The sequence below is a fragment of the Theropithecus gelada genome, chromosome 6 (assembly GCF_003255815.1).
Source record: "Theropithecus gelada isolate Dixy chromosome 6, Tgel_1.0, whole genome shotgun sequence".
Lineage (NCBI taxonomy): Eukaryota > Metazoa > Chordata > Mammalia > Primates > Cercopithecidae > Theropithecus > Theropithecus gelada.
The window spans coordinates 175662139-175667885 of NC_037673.1; the positions used below are offsets into that span (position 1 = coordinate 175662139).

Consider the following 5747-nt stretch of genomic DNA (forward strand, 5'->3'; position numbering starts at 1 on the left):
GTTTGCCACTGAGATGTGGGGATGGTTTGTTACACAGGATAACTGTGGCAATGGCTAACTGATGACACTCAGAGGGCAAGTGTCCCTGCAGCAAACATGAGGAGGAATTCCTGAGCCTTTATATTCAAGTGGCTGCTCTCACGAGAGACAGACTTCGACTCTGGCTGGTGCGATGGCTCTCACCGGCAGTCCCAACTCTTGGGAGGCCAAGAGCAGAGGATCACTTGAGCCCAGGAGTTTGAAAGCAGCCTGGGTAATGGATCAAGACCCCATCTCTACAACAACAACAACAACAAAAACACAGTGTTTTAAACTAAAGGAGCCATGCAAAGGATGTAATACAGATTTATTAAATTCAAAACCAGGCTGGGCATGGTGGCTTGCACCTGTAATCCCAGCACTTTGGGAGGCAGAGGCAGGTGGATTACCTGAGATCAGAAGTTCAAGACCAGCCTGGTCAACGTGGTGAAATCCCGTGTCTGCTAAAAAGACAAAAATTAGTCAGGCGTAGTGGCCCATGCCTGTAATCCCAGCTACTTGGGAGGCTGAGGCAGGAGAATTGATTGAACCTAGGAGGTGGAGGTTGCAGTGAGCTGAGATCACACCACTGCACTCCAGGTTGGGTGACAAGAGTAAAACTCTCTTAAAAAAAAAAAAAATCCAGAAAAACTACTTTTCTGGAATACAAATCAGAATAATGGCTGCTTGGGGATTAGGGGACAAGGGAAGTTGAGTAGACTGTAAAGGGATTGGGGGGAATTTTCTACAATGGTGGCAATGTTTTCTGCCTTGATTGGGGTATTGGCTACAGACAGACATTTGTAAAAAACCATTGAACTATATACTTAAGATCTGTGTGTTTTACTAAACTATTCCTCAATTTTTCAATTAGCAATAATTGCGCCTTGGATAAACCTCATCAGCTACAATACTGCCACTGTGCAAAGCTATTCCTCAATTTTTAAAAACATAACTGTATGGGGTGGATACCCAGACCAGGGTGAGGCTGAGGTGCAGACAGGCCTACCTGAGGAGCTGGGCAGCCCTCTAAGACTCCAAGACTCGGTGGGCTCTGGGCAGGCAAAGCCTCCCTCTCGCAAAAGTTCTGGGAACCCTTTTCGGGGGGCTCAGAGTCTGGCCATATCTCTCGGTTTTCTGACGTCCTAGACACACCATGAGAAAGAACTTTGACTGGGCTCTCAATCTGGTATGTGACCTAGGATATGGGGCTTATATCCAGGACCAAGAACCCAGGGCTTATATCCAGAGCCTAGGACATCGGGCTTATACCCACGGCCTAGAACCTGGGGCATATACCCAGAGCCTAGGACACAAGATTTATACCTAGAAAGGACACAGAACTTACACTCAGGGCCTGGAACCCGGGGCTTATAACCAGGGCCTAGGACATGGTGCTTATCCAGAGACTAGGACGCAAGGCTTATACCCAGAAAGGACACAGAACTTATAATCAGGGCCTAGAACCCAGGGCTTATACCCAGGGATTAGGAAATGGGGCCTATATCCAGAAAGGACATGGAGTTTATAGTCAGAGCCTAGGACACAAGGTTTACACCCACAGCCTAGGACCCGGGGCTTATACCCAGAGCCTAGGACTCGGGCTTATACCCAGAGCCTAGGACCCCGGGCTTATACCCAAAGCATAGGACCCAAGTCTTATACCCAGCGCCTAGGACGCAGGGCTCATATTCAGAGCGTAGGACACAGAGCCTATAATCGGAACACACTAACCTGGAAATGGATGCTCTGAAACACAACTAGGAGAAAACATGGAAATGCCAGTCGTGATTGTCTCTTGTCCCCATGCAATAGGATTCCAAGTGCTTTTCTTTTCTCTTTTCTTGTTGGTTCCTTATACATTTAAAATAAATGAAAATGATTAACCTCAAATATATTTATGGACATGTGATTCCATATAGAAGAGTGATTGTTAAATATTTTTTCTCAAGATAGCTTTATACTCTGAAAATTTCCTGCGGACCCTAAGGAACTTTACGTGAATTGTATCTATCAATTTTACTGTAATAGAGATTAAATTTGAGGAGATTTTGAAATATTTACTTATTTTAAAATAGCAATGATTCCACAGGGTCTACATATTTCAAAACATCATGTTGTACACATTAAATAATTTCATTTTCAATTAAAATAAGCTTTAAAAAGAATCCACATTGCGCAATTTTTTTTTTTTTTTTTTTTGAGACGGAGTCTCGCTCTGTCGCCCAGGCTGGAGTGCAGTGGCCGGATCTCAGCTCACTGCAAGCTCCGCCTCCCGGGTTCACGCCATTCTCCGGCCTCAGCCTCCCGAGTAGCTGGGACTACAGGCGCCCGCCACCTCGCCCGGCTAGTTTTTTGTATTTCTTTAATAGAGACGGGGTTTCACCCTGTTAGCCAGGATGGTCTCGATCTCCTGACCTCGTGATCCGCCCGTCTCGGCCTCCCAAAGTGCTGGGATTACAGGCTTGAGCCACCGCGCCCGGCCTGCGCAATTTTTTAAATTAAAAAACAACAAACCCATTGTTGTATGTTAACAATAAATACTTTTGTATGGGAAGCAACAATATCTTCTGAAAAAGTAGTGAATTGCGTCGTTTTCCGCTGGCAAATCTCTACGTAGATGTCTGAGCTGATTCTCAGATCTGCTTTTGCCTTCAATCTGTTGCAATGTCACACATCACGGCGTCTCTGGAAAATTCCACTGTATACTCATGGGAGAATGAGAATGAGAAAAGGCAAATCACATCTTACCATTACTATGAAAATAGTTTTGGCTACACTTAGAGAACTACTAATATAGAGTATAATCACAACTGTGTAAAAATAGGCAATTACAATTTCTGAGTAAAAGTGTCATGGTGCCACCTCGTGTCATCTTTAATTATTGCAATGCCTGCTTACCAAACTTGCCTGTGCACATGCATTAGGTTGGTGCAAAAGTCATCACAGTTTTCGTCTGGGCGCGGTGGCTCACGCCTGTAATCCCAGGACTTTGAAGGCCGAGGTGTGCAGATCACCTGAGGTCAGGAGTTCAAGACCAGCCTGGCCAACATGGTGAAACCCCATCTCTACTAAAAATACAAAAATTAGCCGGGAATCGTGGCTCACGCCTGTAATCCCAGCACTTTGGGAGGCCGAGGTGTGCAGATCACCTGAGGTCAGGAGTTCAAGACCAGCCTGGCCAACATGGTGAAACCCTATCTCTACTAAAAATACAAAAATTAGCTGGGAATGGTGGCACACACCTGTAATCCCAACTACTGGGGAGACTGGGGCAGGAGAATCACTTGACCCCCAGAGGCAGAGGTTGCAGTGAGCCGAGATCACACCATTGCACTCCAGCCTGAGCAACAGAGTGAGACTCCATCTCAAAAAACAAAAAAGTAATCGCAGTTTTTGCTATTGAAAGTAATGGCAAAAACCGTGATTACTTTCGCACCAACCTAATAGTATATGGGGGGTGTGTGCACAATATGATTTGTGCATGCAGGTCATGGACATGTGTGGAAATATGTGTATTAGTGATGTGTGTGCAAGTATGTGTGAGCATGGTGTGTGCATGTAGCATGGTGTAAATGTGCGTGCACACAGGGTCTACATACCTTGTATGTGCCTGTATCATGTGTGGTGTAGACATGCATGCATGCAGTGTGTGGCATATGTGTGTGTTCATGTGGGTCATGTGTGCATGTGATGAATTATGTGTACATATGATGCACGCGTGTTTGTTGGTGATGTGGGTCATATATGTGCACGTGGTACATGCATATCATGGGAATGTGTTGCATTGTGTAGTGTGGTAGGTGGTACACGTGTATGTGTTCCACTCTGTGCTGTGTGCATGCAGTGTGTGTTGCTGCAGTGCATGTGTGTGTGCCTGTGTTATGTGTGGCATGTGTTGTAGGTTTGTTTGTGTGGGGGGGAGGTGGTGTGTGTTTAGGACTCACACATGGAAGAATGGAAGTAATATTTCACCCCATCTGCACGCACGCCTGCTCTGTGCTAATCCCTTAACGTTCAGAAAACATACTTTAAGCTGCCCAGAGACTATCAGGCAGGCCTGGGTCCCAAGAGATTTCCATTCATTCCTCTCCAACTTCGTCCTATCAGCCTCCTGAGCTAGGCATTGCCTCCTTTTCACCGACTCTCAGAGGTGCAGTTGCTGGCTTCAACTAACAAATGGGGGATCGAGGATTCAGACGTGGGTCTTCTGACCAGGGAGGAATTCAATCATCTTGCACTAATGTTATAAAAATTAGCATTAAATGTGAATGTAACATAACATGAAGGTTCTAAAAATCGTTTACATGCTAGGATCAAACGTGTAAAAGGCCAACAGACTTCTGAATAAAAATAACAGGACAGCACCAGCAGGGCACCCTCTCCACTCCCTGACTGTTTCCATCGTGTGTGAGTGTGCACTCGGGCCATGTACACAGCTAGGAAGGCATCCACTAGAAATCACTGGGAACTGGCTTTATGCCAAATGCTGTGCAAGGTGCTTTCGCATTCAAGTATAAATGTGAAAAACACAAATCATGGGCTCAAAAGTCACATGTGCAAAATGTAACTCATTGTTTTTATAGCTCAGTTTCAATTTCTGATTCCAATTTCTGAAAATGTAATCCAGTCCCTCTCAGAAAATGTCAGCCCCCGGCCCCATGTATGGTCACTCAGACTCTGCAGGTAGATTTAGACCAACCTGTCCTTCCTTCCCTTTCCTCAGAGTGGTGCCCTGGCATCAGGGAGAACGATGCCTGGCCCCTGGCCCCCTAGTATTTGCCAGGGTAGCACATGATGGGCTAGCATCTGTGCCCACCAGCATCCACGGAAGTCCTCCACAGGGATGGACCGTGCCTCGAGCCCGGGGCCTGGAGTCTGGGAGGAAGGAGGAGGATGCTGATTCCAGAAAGACTTTGCCAAGCTCACCTCCATCCTGGTCCATTCCTCTCCCGCCGGCTGGGAGGGGGAAGCACTGGTGGTGCATGCTTTTGTGACAGCTACATGTGCCCCTGGGGTTTACCAGTCCTCGCTCAAGAAACCCAGGGACGCGCAGCTGCTCTCCCTCCCACCTCCTCTCCTCTAGCTCCTGGGTGCTGGGACCCTGCGGCCAGCAGGCTTCCCTTCTCAGATGGGCACTGCCTCACACGACCCAGCCTGGGGGCCCCCTCCTGGCCTGTGGACCTTATCTCCCAGCTCCCACCAACCTGTGTTCTTCCCCACTCTGTTTTTGTATGTAGAAAAATGTTGAGGCAGAGTCCTTCAGGATGTGTCTCTTGATGGCCAAAGCAAATCAAACACATCTTGATTTTCAAACTTGTATCTCCTCTGCTGTGCGCTCCTCAAATCCATTGGAAGTTCAGTTGGCGGCTGCTTCTTTTCTGGCTGTGAGGTCTCATGGTCCTTTCCCTGGGCCAGGATAGAGCATTGAAACAGCCCACAGGGACCACAGTGAAAGTAAGAGCAGTAACTGACATGCAGGGAGATTGCTGGGGCTCAGTCCCACCCCAGGCACACCCAGAGAGAGCCCTGAGAAACAGGCACGGGGGTTCTCCGTGGGACAGCTCAGTGGCAAGGGCCTTGTCAGCCGGCTCACCTGCCATTGCTTTCTGTCTACCCCGAGAGAAGGACTTGTCTCCCTGCCTCATGCGGGCTGCTGACAGCCTAGATCTTGACCGGCTCAGTCGGCAGGGGGCCTCACCCCGAAAAGCCAGGCACCGAGAATAGAG

The 5747-nt window shown here is 47.7% G+C and overlaps 1 pseudogene; it reads right to left on the bottom strand.

The window, feature by feature from the left end:
* Nucleotides 1–783: 783 nt before the first annotated feature.
* On the bottom strand, nucleotides 784–949 carry LOC112627331 (annotated as a pseudogene).
* Between the last annotated feature and the right edge of the window lie 4798 nt (nucleotides 950–5747).